Raw genomic sequence first — 17,468 nt, forward strand, 5'->3', positions numbered from 1 at the left:
ACTGGAATGGCAGAGCAGGAGTCCCCGACTGGGACGGCAAGTTGGGCACACTTGACGGGAAGCCCGGACTGGGCACAGCACTCTGACTGGATTGCACTGTGATGCCTCAGAGCAGACAGCACTGTGAGATGCCTCAGAGCAGACAGCACTGTGAGATGCCTCAGAGCAGACAGCACTGTGAGATGCCTCAGAGCAGACAGCACTGTGAGATGCCTCAGAGCAGACAGCACTGTGAGATGCCTCAATGCAGACAGTACCAAGTGGTAACTCGGGCTGGACCGCATGGACAGGCAACTCGGGAGAGGACTGGAGGGACAGGGCCCTCTCTGGAGCGGACTGTAAGGGCAGCGCCCTCTCTGGAGCAGACTGTAAAGGCAGCGCCCCCTCTGGAGCAGACTGTAAGGGCAGCGCCCCCTCTGGAGCAGACTGTAAGGGCAACGCCTCCTCTGGAGCAGACTTTAAGGGCAGCGCCACCTCTGGAGCAGACTTTAAGGGCAGCGCCCCCTCTGGAGCTGAAGTCTCGGGAGTAGAGGCAGCGGCTGAAGACTCGGGAGTAGAGGCAGCGGCTGAAGACTCGGGAGTAGAGGCAGCGGCTGAAGACTCGGGAGTAGAGGCAGCGGCTGAAGACTCGGGAGTAGAGGCAGCGGCTGAAGACTCGGGAGTAGAGGCAGCGGCTGAAGACTCGGGAGTAGAGGCAGCGGCTGAAGACTCGGGAGTAGAGGCAGCGGCTGAAGACTCGGGAGTAGAGGCAGCGGCTGAAGACTCGGGAGTAGAGGCAGCGGCTGAAGACCCGGGAGTAGAGGCAGCGGCTGAAGACCCGGGAGTAGAGGCAGCGGACTCAGGACCGGACACAGCGGACTCAGGACCGGACACAGCGGACTCAGTGCTGGTGGTAGCTGGAACTGGCACCGCAGGACAGGCGGCAGCTGGAACTGGCACCGCAGGACAGGCGGCAACTGGAACTGGCACCGCAGGACAGGCGGCAACTGGAACTGGCACCGCAGGACAGGCGGCAACTGGAACTGGCACCGCAGGACAGGTGGCAACTGGAACTGGCAGATTAGGCTGAAGTAAAGCAACAGGAGGTGACGTGCAGAACAATCCAGGGTCTGGAGAGGAGCACACTGAAGGCTGCTCCATAGGATGTTGTGGTCTGCGGAGCGGACAGCTTTCAGCTTTTTAAGAAATGTTCGCCACTGGCGCAGTAGAGGCATAGTTTACCAATCCTTCTGCGCCATTGTTCCTCCTCAGTGAGAGGGGGACGCAGGTAGCTTGGTCGTTTAGAATCCCTAATGGTAGGGACCGCTGGCATTACCATAGATGCAGCACCAATGTCAGAAAAAGTTCTTGGAGGATTCTCTGCGGTCTACATGCTTTCATTAGAGGAGTTTGTTGCTTTAAAATCAGAATTAGTGTTGAAACTACTTAACACAGCAGCAGGAAGAGTTTTAAGCAGTTCTTGGAGTAAAGTGGATAGTTGTATGATTTGGTAACGGAGCTGAACAATGTCCATTTGCAGCATTTGTAATTGTGGATTTACAGACATGTCTAATAGCCAAACACAGAGTTCAAATGCAAACACACAAGGAATTCCAGGACTAAGGCAGAGGGCGTGCAATCAGCAGGCCCAGATTGTATGGCAGTTCATCATGTTATGAATCCCAGTGCATTCACGAAGAGCAACAGTAGTGTAAGACAAAGTGTCTTTATTCAGATAAATATATTAACAAAGATAACTCAAATCCATGGATAACAGGTTCCAAAAGAGACTGTATAGTAAAATGGCAGGAACAAGTATAATAAGTTTTACCCCAGTCCAGAAGGCACAAGGCTGTCCAGGAAAGCAGACAGAGTCCAGGGATAAAGCAGTGATCAGACAAACAAATCCAAATAGCCAGGCAGAGATCAAGCAAATTAGCGAGGTCCAGAAGTCTGTCCAAAAGGTCAGGGCAACAGGCAAAATATTGTGGTCCAAGGTACAGGCAAATGATTCAGGATCTCGGGCAAGCAAGCAAGGTCCAAGGTACAGGCAGGGGTCAGTCCAGCAGGTTTATATCAAATAGCACAGGAGCAGGGTAGCAGCAGCCAGAAACAAACAGATGAACTGCCCAGAGCACAACTAGAGGCAGGTACTTAAAGCAGTGCAACAGGTGCAGTTATAATTAGCATCAGACAAGGAGATTAACTCCTTCAGGCATATTGCAGAGTTCAGGAGCAGGACAGCAGCACCTCTGATGGATTATAGGTACTGCTGCCAGATACAAAACAAAGGTAGTCATAACAATAGGTTACCAAAAAAGATTTGGTTTATTATAAATTCACTTCTGAAGTAGCTTAGTAAATTCTATATTAACATCATGTCTGCTGAAACTATAATGTTTTATCGATATTGTATGAAAGCATTTTATGTACTGTATACTTGATCTCATAGTTATCTTTGTAAAGTAAAATATTTTGTACATTTTGTCTGTTTGTATGTGTAGATAACTGAGAGAAATGACAAATGGTTTTTTTGTTTATACAGATAATGCAGTATAGTGAAGTGAATTATAGATTGGTATTTATTTAGCAATTAACACATAATAGTGAGCTAACTGACGTGGAGGTCAATAGATGTGTAATACTTATGTGATTCCTTTGTTTGACCAGGCTTTATACCACCTAAGTTACTCTTACAGATTTCTAGTTGGGATGTGTAAGCACAACAACTGGAATTCCTTGTTTGTGGTTGGCATCATTCAAGGCGAATGTTTAAAAGGTTGTGTAAAATAATGCCTTAAGTACATTTGAGATGTCATGGGTGCGTGTTATTTAATGTGACTAAAATAGCGAAAAAGTTGAAAATGGCATTATATCCCAATAATTAATGAGATTAGTTGTTAATAAGATCAAAGGCATTGTATCATTATTATGGTGGAACACACAGGATCCTATAACAAATACACATCCCTGTCCCAACTTCAATCTTGAACTCCACCCCAGCCCAAGCTATTTAGAAATATGAGGGGCAGCTCTTTGATTGTGTGTGAATCTTCAACAGAAAATCAGACTTGGTGGTACATTTTAAAAATGAATTTGTTCTACTAGTATCAGCAGGCAACCAAATAATTTCAGTTATCAGTTATAAGATTACTAGAAGGTAGAAATATGAGGTAGTGTTGAGAAATAAGCAAAAGTTGATTACAGCCTTATTACAGGTAAATCATAGTAAATGGCGGAAAATGCAGGAATACAATGACAGGAGCAATCTCGGTATGGTAAGGTTTACAGAACAACTTAGGTGATTGCAAGTAGAATCAACAGTCTATGTAAACTTCAGGTATTGTAGATAATATGGTGACGTTCACAAAACAACTTCAGCAATGTAGATAGAAGCAACAGTCTATGTAAACTGGAGATAATGTAGATAATATGCTAATGTTAACTAAACAACTTTGGCAATGCGGATTGAAGCAACAGTCTTGCACCAGATAAGATGATATAGGTACCAAGAGTTCTGAATATGGAATAGTGTGATGTACAAACAAATGCTGGAGACTCATGATATACAAGAAACAGCTATACAGACAGTTCAAATGGATGACAGTAAAAGGAATACAAAGATGGAATGCAGAGCGCAACATAAGCTACTGAGACTAACACAAAGCCATTCAGTGCTAGATGTAAGGGGCCACAAAGAGACTCTGTGTTTATAGCTACCTGTAAGTAGTGTGCTGTAGGAGATGAAGGTGTGCGAGTTGGTGAAGTCTGTAAAAGTTCCAATGATTTCAAATCCAGAAATCAGAGATCAGCAGTATACCATATTTAGTTCCAATGAATCAGGAACCAGAGAGCAGCCAAATTCAACTCCAGGGATCAGGAACCAGAATTCAACTGAATATAATGCCAGGGATTAGGAACCAGAGAGCAGCTGAATTCAGTGCCTGGGATCAGGAACCAGAGTGCAACCATATACAATGCTGGGTATCTGGAACCAAAGAGCACAGCAACCAGGAAGCTAGCTAGCAGAATGATATCACTGGCAAGGGTATGCAGACAGGAGAGGTCTTAAATAGTGCGGCTCACCAATCAGCTATTCAGAGGGAGGCACATGTGCACAGCAGCTCAGGTCTAATTAAAAGCAAAGATGCAGTGAACAACCAGCTAAACTCTTAACAAAAATATTTAGAAAAAAACTTAAATAAAACTGTACAAACATATATAGCTGAATGTCTAGAAAGCTAGAAAGAAAACTTTGCAAATTTAATTAGAAAGTGGACATTAAACCGAACTTAAATTATAATAAACATATAGTGCAAGCTTTTTGTTGATGTGGCTTGAAGTAGGGGTGATGCTCCTTGTTCTATGGATAGGGGGGTACAGTGGGGAGATTTGGGGTCAGGTATCTCATTTTCTTGATCTGGAGTCCTCACAGCCTGATCTTGACCCTGGAGGCTGGAGGTAGGGCAGGGTTACCAGGCCAGCAGTGTTTCCTGTGACATGGGATATTGGAGTGCAGAATTTGATGACAGACTGCACAGCCTAGGCAACTTTGGAGGCAGATTGCTCATTATAGAAAGCTAAGATAGGGGACTGAACTAAATCCCGGATTTCCCATATGGTTGTGCCAAGCCACTCCAGCCTCACGTACACACGTTTTCTATGATATTTCCAATAAGTATCTGGGAGATCTTTACAATGTAGGAATAATTATCACCCAAAGAGAAGTACATGCTCAATAAAACTAGGGAACATCATAATGAATACTGTGTAGAAAAATGTGTCAAAAATCCACTCATCTAATTTTGTGAGTGAAAGAACCCATAATACAACATTAATGAAACATCAAAGCACCAGATAAAATGTAGTATTTTACTATGAAATATTACACACCAACAGTGCAGTAATGTCTTAAAAATATACTTGTTCATAAGTCTCTGCACTCACATGGAGTCAAATGAATGAATGCTTCAATCAAATATTTTTTTTTTTTAACATGAGAGCTTTCCTCTGCTTTCCTGTGGACTAAATATAATGTCTTCTTCACTAATGAAACTTAGACCACTTCAGCGCATTTCATAAGGACTCCCTCACTTCTTCAGTAAAAAAAGACATTATTTCTCTATTTTTACTTTGATAATTTCAGAATTTAGAATTTGTTCTCCATCACACATATTATCATTGAGCTTACTGCATCTAGATCATAGTCTCTATTTACAATGCTGATATTTCTTTTTTACTTATAGCTTGGGTTATGTACTATATAGTTTTGCATGTTGATATGAAATTGTTTCAGCTTCAGCATAGTGCACCGAAAAAAATGAGGCCATCCAGTCACCCAGTGTTTGGCATTGCGTCCAAATCTGTTTCCAATGTTCTGAGAATTAAACAAGTTACCCCTCACTATAGTCTGAATTGATCAGAAGCACATTTTCACTATGAAAACAACAAATACATTGTTTCATTCTTCCAACCAGTCATGAGCAAGTCTTGGCTCATGTGTAATGCCCAGTAGTCCCTGTGTGATGGGACAGTTATTGTTGCTGGAAGTATAGGAAATTGTTAATTATGCATGTACCTTAGGTTTTGTCCATAATTGCACAACTTCTGCACACAGGGGTACAAGCCTTAAGACCTTTTTAGAATGTAACAAAGAGCAAACCACCATGTACTAGTGTAGAGTTTCTTTCCCTTCTACTTTGTATGAGGTTTGCATCTTATACTGTAGATTATCTGATTTATCAAACAATTAGGTTGGTATGCTGGATTAAGTTATTGCATTGTCTATTTATTTTAAATGATGTTTTCATCAGACAAAGACTGTAGAATTCTACCTGGAGAGGGTTGTCAGCAGTGAAGTAAGAGATCACCTCCAGCTTTACAAGATTGTCCCTTTTGCTTCCTAACCAGCAGCTATGGCATTGAACTGTCTTGTTTATTTGCATAATTCATAATTATCTTGGCTCTTCAGAATGTAGATGTATATTTAAAATCATGATTCAATCTGATTTCATTGCCACCACATTGTGTTCAAAGCAATTACCATTCATTTGGCTTTTGAGGCTGTTGAATGAATTTTCCACATGAGATGTCTTAATTTGTATGTGTTTTATTGCTGTAAAGTAGTTATTGGCAAACTGCCTGAAACTCCAGCAAAGGACTGTAATTCTTTTTGCTATGTAATAAAACAATGGGCTTGTGTAACCCAAAGTGAAATTATTAAAATTGATTTTGTTGGTTGTCAAATTCACAGTGCCACTGGAAAAATGGTTTAAAAATGTAAAAACAGGTTCAGTTTTCACATTTTCAAGAGAAAAGTATAATTTTTTTCTACAGTTGCTACTGTTGTTCTGCCTATATCCAATGGTGTGGCATACGTCAGTGCAGCTGTCCTTCTGTTTGGTTAAAATTTGAAACTTTTGTTGTCTCATATTGTCCATGCTCAATATATCAAGTTTATCTTATTTGGATTGTCCTGCTTATTTTATTTCCTATGCAGGAGTGAGCAGTGCTCTATAGGTGCACCCACCCAAGTAGATGCTTCCTTTATTGTTGTTCCTGATTTGGTGCACTACATGAAATGCATGTGCTTGTTCAGATACATGCATGTGACATCAATCAGGCCTATATTGAATCCACTCTGCCTTTGACTAGTGCCTAAGAAACAGGCTTTGTACCGACAATTGCCTGATCTTCTTCATTATGTGACTGTATTATTGTTTACCAACCAAACTTGTTTTTGACCATGTTTGTTTACTTGCAACTCTTACCTTTAGTTTTTGATTTATGCATCTGTACCGCCTGCCCCTGACCATAGACTAATTATGTGATTTTATATCAGAGCTGGTAGCACCAACCCCAATCTGTTTCTGACTATTCTCGTGCCTTGAGAAAGCACACAATGCGAAATGCGCATTGGTGTTTGCTTTGTTTATCTCTTTTCTCTTGTCTGCAACTATGAGTCTTTGGCCATAAGCTAGATTTCTATTAGGCAGCTAGCAATTCACCAGAACCTATGTTACCCATGGTCACGGGATAGACCTTATATAGACAGGTAGCAATTCATTACATTACCCTACAGAGTGGAAATGCGGCTGATACATTGCTGTACTCTATGATAATAACAACCACTGAACAGGCTAATTAATCCTTCTAGTATATTGGGATAATTTTACCCTACTTTAATTGTTACATCTGTGGGGGATTTTTCCTAACAATAATTAACAACTTGATTTTTGGCTATGTATTTCTGTGGTTACACAGATTACCACTACCTATATTAATTATATCAATGGGTGAATTATTAAATGACACAGATATTAATCCCTATCCTGTTGGGAGAGGCTGTTTGATGTTGCTAATGAATGCCTGGCACTTAGCTGTAACTAACAGGATCATAGAGTAATTTTTATACTAATTCTGATAGGTGAATTCTAATAATATATTTTCTCTACTCCATATAAAGGAGATTAACAATTGCGATATTACTTTAGCAGAGTAAATAAATAAGACACAAATCAAAGTGTTGATTGTTTGAGAAATATAAGAGATAACAAAGTAATTACAGTTGAATCTGCATTTTTAATCACTGCACACTAGTTTATCACCACACTTTATCACGTTCATTTTTATTATTTTGCGACTTCTTTTGAAACCAAAAATACAATTCTTTTTAATGTGTATCAATAAAATATATGATTTTAATGGTGATTGAACATCCCGGAGTGCCTCCAAATATACTTCTGTTTCTCTTCCTTTATGTATTCTCCTGTCTGTCAGAAATGAACTAGCGAGAGTAGCCTTGGGGCCATAACCAGCAAAGTTCATCGCTCCTTTGCAGAGGTCCTTGGTAAGAATAGTGGCTCCCATAAGATTCCTGTCTGGGTTAGTCAGGGGCAATGATTAGTGCCATAGAAGGTCTATGTCTAGGAAGTTTTGTAATAGTTTTCTCAGGACACTGTTATTTGTGTACTGGTCTCTAATTGAGAAGCAGTAAAACAAGGCCAAGATGCACCTCTTTGTCTTCATTAGACTCATCATAATGTAGACAAAGAGGTGTATCTTGTTAGACAGAAGAAAGCAAAGACTGTAATCACATGGGCAAAGGCACAAGCTGAAGAGAAAATTGCCCAGTCGATAGGTAAAGGAGACACGTTTATTTTTAGGTATATATATCAAAGGAGGAAAGAAAAAGGAGGAATAATAAAGCGAAACACAGAGAGTGACAGTCTTGTTAAGAGAGACAAGGAAATAGCAGATTATCTTAATATTTTTTTTTGCCTAGTGTTCACTACAGAAAGAGCGGGGAAGGGACCACAATTAAGTTGCAAGTATACTTGCAAATTCAAGGTAGATACAAGTACATTTACAGAGAAGAAGGTCCAAACAGAACTCTTAACACTGAAATTGGATAAATCAATGGGGCCAGATGGAATACATCCAAGGATACTAAAAGAGCTTAAAGGGGTGCTAGTAACACCATTAACAGAATTATTCAATCAGTCACTGGCTTCAGGAGTGATTCCAGAGGACTGCAAAGGAGTGGATGTAGTCCCACTGCACAAAAGTGGAAGCAAGGAAGAGACAAGCAACCACAGACCAGTGAGCCTTACATCAGTAGTAGGGACATTGATGGAAACACTATTAAAAGAAAGAGTTCTCGAATATCTCAAATCCAGTAACTTACAGAATCCCAAACAGCATGGATTTACAGTGGGAGATCATGTCAAACAAATCTTGCTGACTTTTTTGACTGGTAGACTAAAATAATAGATTAAATACGGTGGGGGGGGGTCATAGATGTAGCTTATCTGGATTTCAGGAAGACTTTTGACACTGTCCCACATCTCAGACTGTTAAATAGACTTGAGAGCATGGGATTGGATTCTAATATGGTTGAATTGATAAGATCTTGGTTGCAGGATAGAAAACGGAGATTTATAGTAAATGGACTGTATACACAGGAGGGAGAGGTTACCAGTGGAGTACCCCAAGGATCTGTTCCTGGACCAGTGCTTTTTAAGATCTTTATTTGTGACATTGCAAATGGTATTGAAGGGAAAGTATGCCTTTTTGTAGTTGACACATATATATGCAACAGGGTAGACATACCAGGAGGGAAAAAAACAAATGATTGATGATCAAGGTAGACTACAGGAATGGTCAAGAGAGTGGCAACTACAGTTTAATGCTAAAAAATGCAAAATCATGCACTTGGGTCTCAAAACTCAAGGGCTAAATATAACATTAATGTCAGTATAATGGAAACTACTGAGGATGAAAGGGATGTTGGAGTCATTATTTCAGGTCACTTAAAGGCAGGTAAGTAATGTAACAAAGCAATGAGGAAAGCATGTCAGATGCTTAGTTGCATAGGGAGGGGAAGGAATCAGTAGCAGAAAGAAAGAATTAATAATGCCACTGTATAGGTCATTGGTATGGCCTCATCTATACGGTGTTCAGTTCTGGAGGCCATATCTCCGGAAGGATATAAATACACTAGAGACAAAGAAGGACAACTGAAATTGTGCATGGCCAACAGCACAAAACTTACCAGGAGAGACCAAAAGATCTTAATATGTATAGTTTGGAGAAGGGAAAAGGGAGACATGATAGAAACGTTAAAATATATCAAGGGTTTTAACAAGGTACAGGAGGGAAACATTCTTCAAAGGAAGAGAAGTATTAAAATACGAGGACATGCAATAAAACTGGAGGGAAGTAGGTTTAGAGGAAATTTTAGAGGCTAATGCAGTAGAGCAGTATAAACATGTTGTCTTCTGCATCTGCTGGTCTACATTTTAGGCAGGGCATAACAGTGGGTCAATATACCATACAATTTAGGACTCTAGCCTCAAATATGGATTGGAACTATAAGGCTGTTTTCATTGCCTTCTGTTAGAATGTATTATTGTAAAAGAATGTGATTAGAGATCTTAATATAGTTTACTTTCTATTTTAGGTCTATGTATACCTAATATTATTTATATATTAATATTTTTTTATATTAATATAAAATAATAATATTTATATTAATACTTGTGTACATGAATAAGACTGTTTTCCTGTACTTAGACAAAGATCTCATTGGTGCAATTTATTGTATGCAGTGAAAATACATTTCTTTTTTTGCATCTCCACATAGAGAATTACAATCTTCCCTATAGAAGAGATTTGTGTGTGTTATCTCATATTGCGCATACTTAATTGCAAGACTTTTTTATTAAATAATGGTATTGAAAATTGGAAGGCTTGTGATGCACAGTTATTTTAAACTCTGCAGTGATGTAGTGCAAAGAGAAACATAGCTAGGGAACAAAATAATTATAATGCAACAATTGATATGTTAGCTTGGCAGAACACCAACAATCATAAAGTAGCATTAAATAGATAACTTCATACCATACCTTCCAACTGTCTGGATTTCAGCTAAGGGTGTGCCGGCCACTTTTGGTGTTTTGGGTTTTGGGTTCTGATTAGCTTGAGGTTTTGGGTTCTGATTTGTTTTGCCAAAACACCCCACGAAAGGTTTTGGTTCTGATTTTGGGTTTTGGGTTCAGATTTTTTTTTAAAAAAAGCATAAAAAGTAATTTCCAGTCTATTGTGAACACCTCACACCTCACAATATTGTTTTTAGTCCAAAAGGTTGCACCGAGGTAGCTGGATGTCTAAGCAAAGCGACACAAGTGGGCGGCACAAACACGTGGCCCATCGTAGGTGGCTGTGTAGGCTTGAATGGCTTTTTTGCTGCTCCTCCATCCTCTGCAGCATATAGAGGGTGGAGTTCAAGCACGTCACTACCTCTTGTTTTAGTTGATGGCAGGGCTGGTTCATGCTTTTTTGATGTAGCAGGAACAGTGAACGTAGTTTAATATCTGATACTATTATTTCTGCACTGCAGGAACAGTGAACGTACTTTAATATCTGATACTAATATTTCTGCACTGCAGGAACAGTGAACGTAGTTTAATATCTGATACTAATATTTCTGGACTGCCTATTGAAGTTGAATCTCGACGGGATTTGGTACCGGGTGCACAATACCTCCATCAACCGTCTAAATTCCACTGCACAGATGGCGGACACCGGAGGCACGTCTAACACCAACATAGCTGTTGCGGCCGCAGTTATCCACATTGCCATAGGATGACTATATAGGAGTGGCACTGCAATGGCAGACAGGATGGCAGTTTGAAAAAACTAGGCCCCAAAGAGCACATAATGCCAAAAAAAGAGTTGCAAGATGGAATTGTCCTTGGGCCCTCCCACCCACCCTGATGTTGTTGAAATAGGATATGCGCACTTTAACAAACCAATCATTTCAGCGACAGGGCCTACCAAACTACTGTGGCTGAAATGATTGGTTTGTTTGGGCCCCCACACAAAAAAAGCTGTTCATCTCTCCCTGTACAAACTAAACTGGCTCTACTGAGGCAAGATGTCGTCCTCATCCTCATCCTCTGATTCCTCATCCTCACACATTATCAATTTGTCCCCGCTGGACTCCACAACCACAGGTCCCTCTGTAGTCTCTGGAGGGCAGTCCTGTTCTTGATTGAGGAATTGATAATTCATTTTTATGAACATCATTTTTTCAACGTTTTGCGGAAGCAACCTCTTTCGCCGATCCCTGACCAGGTTCCCCGCTGCACTAAAAACTCTTTCCGAGTACACACTGGAGGGGGGACAACTCAGGTAAAATATAGCCAGTTTGTACAGGGGCTTCCAAACTGCCTTTTTTTTCTTGCCAGTAAGAATAAGGACTGTCTGACATGTCTACTTGGATGGTGTCAGCAAAGTAATCCTCCACCATTTTTTCAATTGTGACAGCATCCAATGCAGCGACAGTAGACATGTCTGCAATGGTTGGCAGGTCCTTCAGTCCGGACCAGATGTTCTCAGCATCCCCGCCAGCGGGTCTTTTAGGAAAACTGAGCTTTTTCCTCGCAGCCACAGGTGTTGAAGAAAATGGAGGCGCTGTTGGCATGTCACGGTCCTCGTCAGAGGACAATCTCCTGACCAGCAGGTCTTTGCACCGCTGTAGACTTGTGTCCGCCGGAAACAGAGACACAACATACGCTTTAAACTGAGGATCCAGCACGGTGGCCAGAATGTATTCCTCTGACTTTAAAAGAGTGACCACCCTCGGATCCTGGCAAAGCGTACGAAGGGCTTCATCCACAAGAGCTACATGCTTGGTGGGATCGCAATGCTTTAACAGCTCCTCCCTCACTTTCTCCAGCTGCTTCTGCAACAGCCTGATCAGGGGAATCACCTGACTCAAGCTGGCAGTGTCGGAACTGACTTCTCGTGTGGCAAATTCAAACGGCTGGAGAACCTTGCACAACACGGAAATCAGTCTCCAATGCGCTTGACTAAGGCGCATCCCCACTCCTTTTCTTATGTCGTAGGTGGCTGTGTAGGCTTGAATGGACTTTTGCTGCTCCTCCATCCTCTGCAGCATATAGAGGGTGGAGTTCCAGCGCGTCACAACCTCTTGTTTGAGGTGATGGCAGGGCAGGTTCAGCCTTTTTTGATGTTGCTTGAGTCTGCGGTAGGCACTGGCAGAATGCCGAAAGTGTCCAGCAATTTTGCGGGCCACCGCAAGCATCTCCTGCACACCCCTGTCACTCTTCAGGTAATGCTGCACCACCAAATTAACGGTGTGGGCAAAACATGGGACGTGCTGTAAATTGCCCATATGTAATGCCCGCACAATGTTACTGGCGTTGTCTGACACCACAAATCCCCAGGAGAGTCTAAGTGGGGTAAGCCACTGCGAGATTATTTCCCTCCGTTTCTCTAAGAGGTTGTCAGCATTGTGCCTCTTATTAAAACCGGTGATACACAACGTTACCTGCCTTGGAACGAGCAGCCGTTGTGGAGATGCTGCTACTGATGCAGCTGCTGTTGCTTGTCCACATGTCCATGGTTAAGTGGACAGTGGGTACAACCGCATTTTTCAGAGCACTGAGGACACTTTTTCGTACTTCTCTGTACATCCCGGGTATCGCCTGCCTAGTGAAGTGGAATCTCGACGGGATTTGGTACCGGGGACACAATACCTCCATCAACCGTCTAAATCCCACTCCACTGATGGCGGACACTGGACCCACGTCTAACACCAACATACATAGCTGTTACAGCCGCAGTCATCCGCTTTGCAATAGGGTGACTACTGTCGTACTTTGTGGTCATGGCAAACGACTGTTGGACGGTCAACTGTTTGGTAAAAGACGTAGCGTTCTTGCGACTTCCCCTCTGGGAAGATGACCGACTACCAGCAGCAACAGCAGCAGCGGCAGTAGTAGGCGTACCACTGCAGGATTCCTCGGATGAATCCCGGATTGAAGAGGACTCAGTCTGGCTGGTGACATGGCCTGCAGGACTAAATCTGATGGAGATCGTGGAGGAAGTTGACGAGGAGGGTGTTGGTGGTGTGTATCCAACAGGACCAAGGGATTTAGGTGTCCCTGGACTGCTGACGGTCCTAGCCACAGTTCCTGAACTAAACACAGAATTATGAAGGTTCTTCAGGTGACGTATAAGGGAGGATGTCCCTAGGTGGCCAAGATCCTTACCCCTGCTTATTTGAGCTTTACATAAGATACATATGGTCATACATTTGTTGTCCGGATTGGGATAAAAATAACTCCAGACAGAAGAGGTGGATTTTTTGGTCTTCTGACCAGGCATGACGATGGGCTTTTTCATCCCATGGACAACAACTGTTTCCCCCCCTGGTGGCTCATTTAAGATAACCACATCAGCATCCTCCTCGTCAAGTTTCTCAGCGCCAGCTACATCAATAGTTTCTCAGCGCCAGCTACATCAATATCCTCCTCCCGGTGTACAACATTCACACCTTCATTAGCCAAATCTGTAACTGGACTGTGGGTGATCCTTCCAGCATATGCAGAGGGCATGCTGCAAATGGTGGAAGGAGCCACCTCTTCCCGTACAGTGATGGGAAGGTCAGGCTTCGCAACCACCAACACCCTTGGTCTCGCCTTGGGGATTTGTGATGCCATCTCTTTAGAAGGCAGAGTTGTTTGCTGATAGCTTAAGTCTCTTAAATTTTTTAGAGGGGTGGGGAGGAGGAGGGCTTAGATCCTTGGGTGAAGCTGAACCACTAGTCATGAACATGGGCCAGGGCCTAAGCCGTTCCTTGCCATTCTGTGTCGTAAATGGCATATTGGCAAGTTTACGTTTCTCCTCAGATGATTTGAATTTTCTTTTTTTACTAATTGTAGTGAACTTTGGCTTTTTGGATTTTACATGCCCTCTACTAGGAGATTGGGCATCGCCCTTGGCAGACGACGTTGATGGCATTTCATCGTCTATGTCATGACTAGTGGCAGCAGCTTCAGCATTAGGAGGAAGTGGGTCTTGATCTTTCCCTACTTTATCCTCCAAATTTTTGTACTTCATTATATGCAGCACAAGAGAGCGTACCCCTAAACCACACACACTTCGGGACTGCAGAAACAGTGAACGTAGTAATATAGATTGCAGTACCTATTTTTTTGGACTGCTGAAGCAGTGAACGTAGTAATATAGATTGCAGTACCTATTTTTTTGGACTGCTTAAACAGTGAACGTAGTAATATAGATTGCAGTTCCTATTTTTTGGACTGCTGAAACAGTGAACGTAGTAATATAGATTGCAGTACCTATTTTTTTGGACTGCTTAAACAGTGAACGTAGTAATATAGATTGCAGTTCCTATTTTTTGGGACTGCTGAAACAGTGAACGTAGTAATATAGATTGCAGTTCCTATTTTTTGGACTGCTGAAACAGTGAACGTAGTAATATAGATTGCAGTACCTATTTTTTTGGACTGCTTAAACAGTGAACGTAGTAATATAGATTGCAGTTCCTATTTTTTGGGACTGCAGAAACAGTGAACGTAGTAATTTAGATAGCAGTACCTATTTTTTGGGACTGCAATAATATATTGCTCTAGAATTTTCTTATACTTTTTAAATTATTTTTTAATATTTTTTTTAAATTATTTTTTTATATTTATTTTTTTTATAATTTTTTGGGGATTTTTTAGGAGTTTTTAATAATTATAAAATTTGTAGGGACTTAGCACAACAAAGCACAGGACTAAAGCACCACCGGACTCAGCAGGACAGACACTGGCCAAAGCACCACCGGACTCAGCAGGACAGAGCACAGGACAAAAGCACCAATGGACTCAACAGGACAGATCACAGGACAAAAGCACCACTGGACTCAGCAAGGACAGAGCACTGGACACAAGCATAAAGCACCACTGGACTCAGCAAGGACAGAGCACTGGACTGATCACGCAGGAGCACCACTACCCTACACACCCTCCCTCTTCCCTGATGTCAGGCGAAATGAAGATGGCCGCCGCAAGCTGAGAATTTATGACATCCGAGTCTCGCAAGATCCGACGCGAGACTTGGATGTCATAGCACCGTTTTGGTTTCATTTAGCCGCCGGAAATACCCGAACAGTGCTCGGATCCCGTCGGATCCGCACTTTTCGGGTGGGCTCGGATTAGCGGAATCCGAGCCCGCTCATCCTTAATTTCAGCGGAACAGTTCGAAATTGTGACTTCAAAAGGGGAGCTTACATGAAAATGGCTGGATTTCACCCAAAACTGAGTATTTTGGGGAGCATCTGGGCGGGGTTTGCTTGCATTGGGGCAGGGTTTATCTTGTCCTGGTTCTGCATGTCTCAGTGTTGGGAGGTCCTGTATGTCATACTCTTCCCAGCCCTTCTTTTGCAGTGGATGCTGAGGAATATAAACCATTGAGTTGTTCTGGAGGTCAATATAACATTTAAAAGTAATTTATGAATACATAATGTACAGGTGCAAAATGTGTCTGTCCATGCATGTCAATGCACTTATTTGTGCTTACCCTCATAGACTAGTATGTCAAAATGGAGTTGAACAAGGGGAGCAACAATTTGCTCCTTCTAATTGCTGAAGCTGGGAGAACTGGGAAAATTAAGGTTACAGTAATTTAACTAATTTTGTACCCAAGTGCAAAAATTAGATGTAGTTTTGCAGGATGAGATATTGTAATCAACATTAAGGGGCGAACACTGAGCTTTTTGTTGGACATTCTAGATTTAATTGGCACCCAACGAACCTTATTTGTACACACAAAGTGAACTGTTTTTACCCCTTAGATGGCTGATGATTGGTCTTCCGGCTTTATTTCAATAAGATCCTTTTGCACTATTTAGGCATATTTTGTTTGGGTACATGTACCATATTTTTCGCTCCATAAGACGCACCTGACTATAAGACGCACCTAGTTTTTAGAGGAGGAAAACCTACACTGGCCCCTTCACTCACACAAAATACACTGGCCCCTTCACTCCCAGTGTCACTTGCCAGTGTGGTCTAATGATATTTAAGTGATGGTTCCACACAGAACCCGTGTCCTGTTATACCAAATAATCCAACCGCTATAACGTGTTGCTGTAGAAAAAAATCCATCCAGATCACACTAGAGGATAATAAGTAATCAAGTAGGTAGTTCTATTATCAGCGCTATTATCAGATATTGAACGAGGTGGATATAGTGATACTTGCTGTTTGCTCTCTGCTCTCAGTCTCTTCCAGCCACGCTGCATTTCCGGGGGTGTGCCTGCATCAGTCCGTGTACAGGTCAGCTAACCGGCAGACTGAGTGTTAGATTGGGGATTCCCGGCGTTTGTGTCGGGTCACAGATGACTTCGGGACTTTTTCAAGGGTAGCGTCTTGCCAGCAGTATTCGATCCATAAGACGCACACACTTTTTCCCCCACTTTTTTGGGGGGGAAAAGTGCGTCTGGAGCGAAAAATATGGTATTTCTGTAAATACATAAGCTATTGTAATTAAACAATCAATTAAACAATCAAAATTAAAATGTTATTAAAGTGTTGGTCCAAAAATGAAAGTAGGCAATACTTTTCCAGTACTATGATGGTCTGAAATTCTGATAACTGTCACCTAAGTTTCTGCAGGCAGGGCAGAATAAAGTGTGAACATATTTATGTACATGATGGACAACACAGGATAGTTTGATCAAAAATAATTTTTTTTCTATTTTCGAAATTTCACCCATTGTATTGTATTACCCAGATCTTTAAACTCCATGGGGCTGAGAAGAACGCACTGGCCACAGATCCAAATTTGACATAAGTTCTGCATCTTGCTGGGACCACCACTCTCAAAGTAGATTAATTGTGGAGGATAAGATCAATTTGTCACATCATTTGATAGGGAGATTTTAAAGGCATGCAGGCTAATAAGTTACACAAAAAAAATTATCTTAGCTCTCTTTTGGCAAGGTGGTATTTTATTAAATACTTGATTTGTAAAGGGAGCATCAATGCTGGTGACATGGCAGGCAGAGGATCCATGGGTGCCCTGTGCCCCCTCTCCCTACTCACTTCTTACCTTTGCAGATGAACAAATTGAGGTGGTGGTGGTATCTTTTGCTCTTGTCACACTGGAAA

General features: G+C 41.9%; 1 protein-coding gene across 1 annotated transcript in view; it reads left to right on the forward strand.

The window, feature by feature from the left end:
• The window catches only part of LOC142139871 (uncharacterized), a 481,886-nt gene that overhangs the window by 405,993 nt on the left and 58,425 nt on the right, over positions 1-17,468 (forward strand). The gene's annotated exons all lie outside the window — the stretch shown is intronic.

The sequence above is a fragment of the Mixophyes fleayi genome, chromosome 2 (genome assembly GCF_038048845.1).
Source record: "Mixophyes fleayi isolate aMixFle1 chromosome 2, aMixFle1.hap1, whole genome shotgun sequence".
NCBI classification, from domain to species: Eukaryota; Metazoa; Chordata; class Amphibia; order Anura; family Limnodynastidae; genus Mixophyes; species Mixophyes fleayi.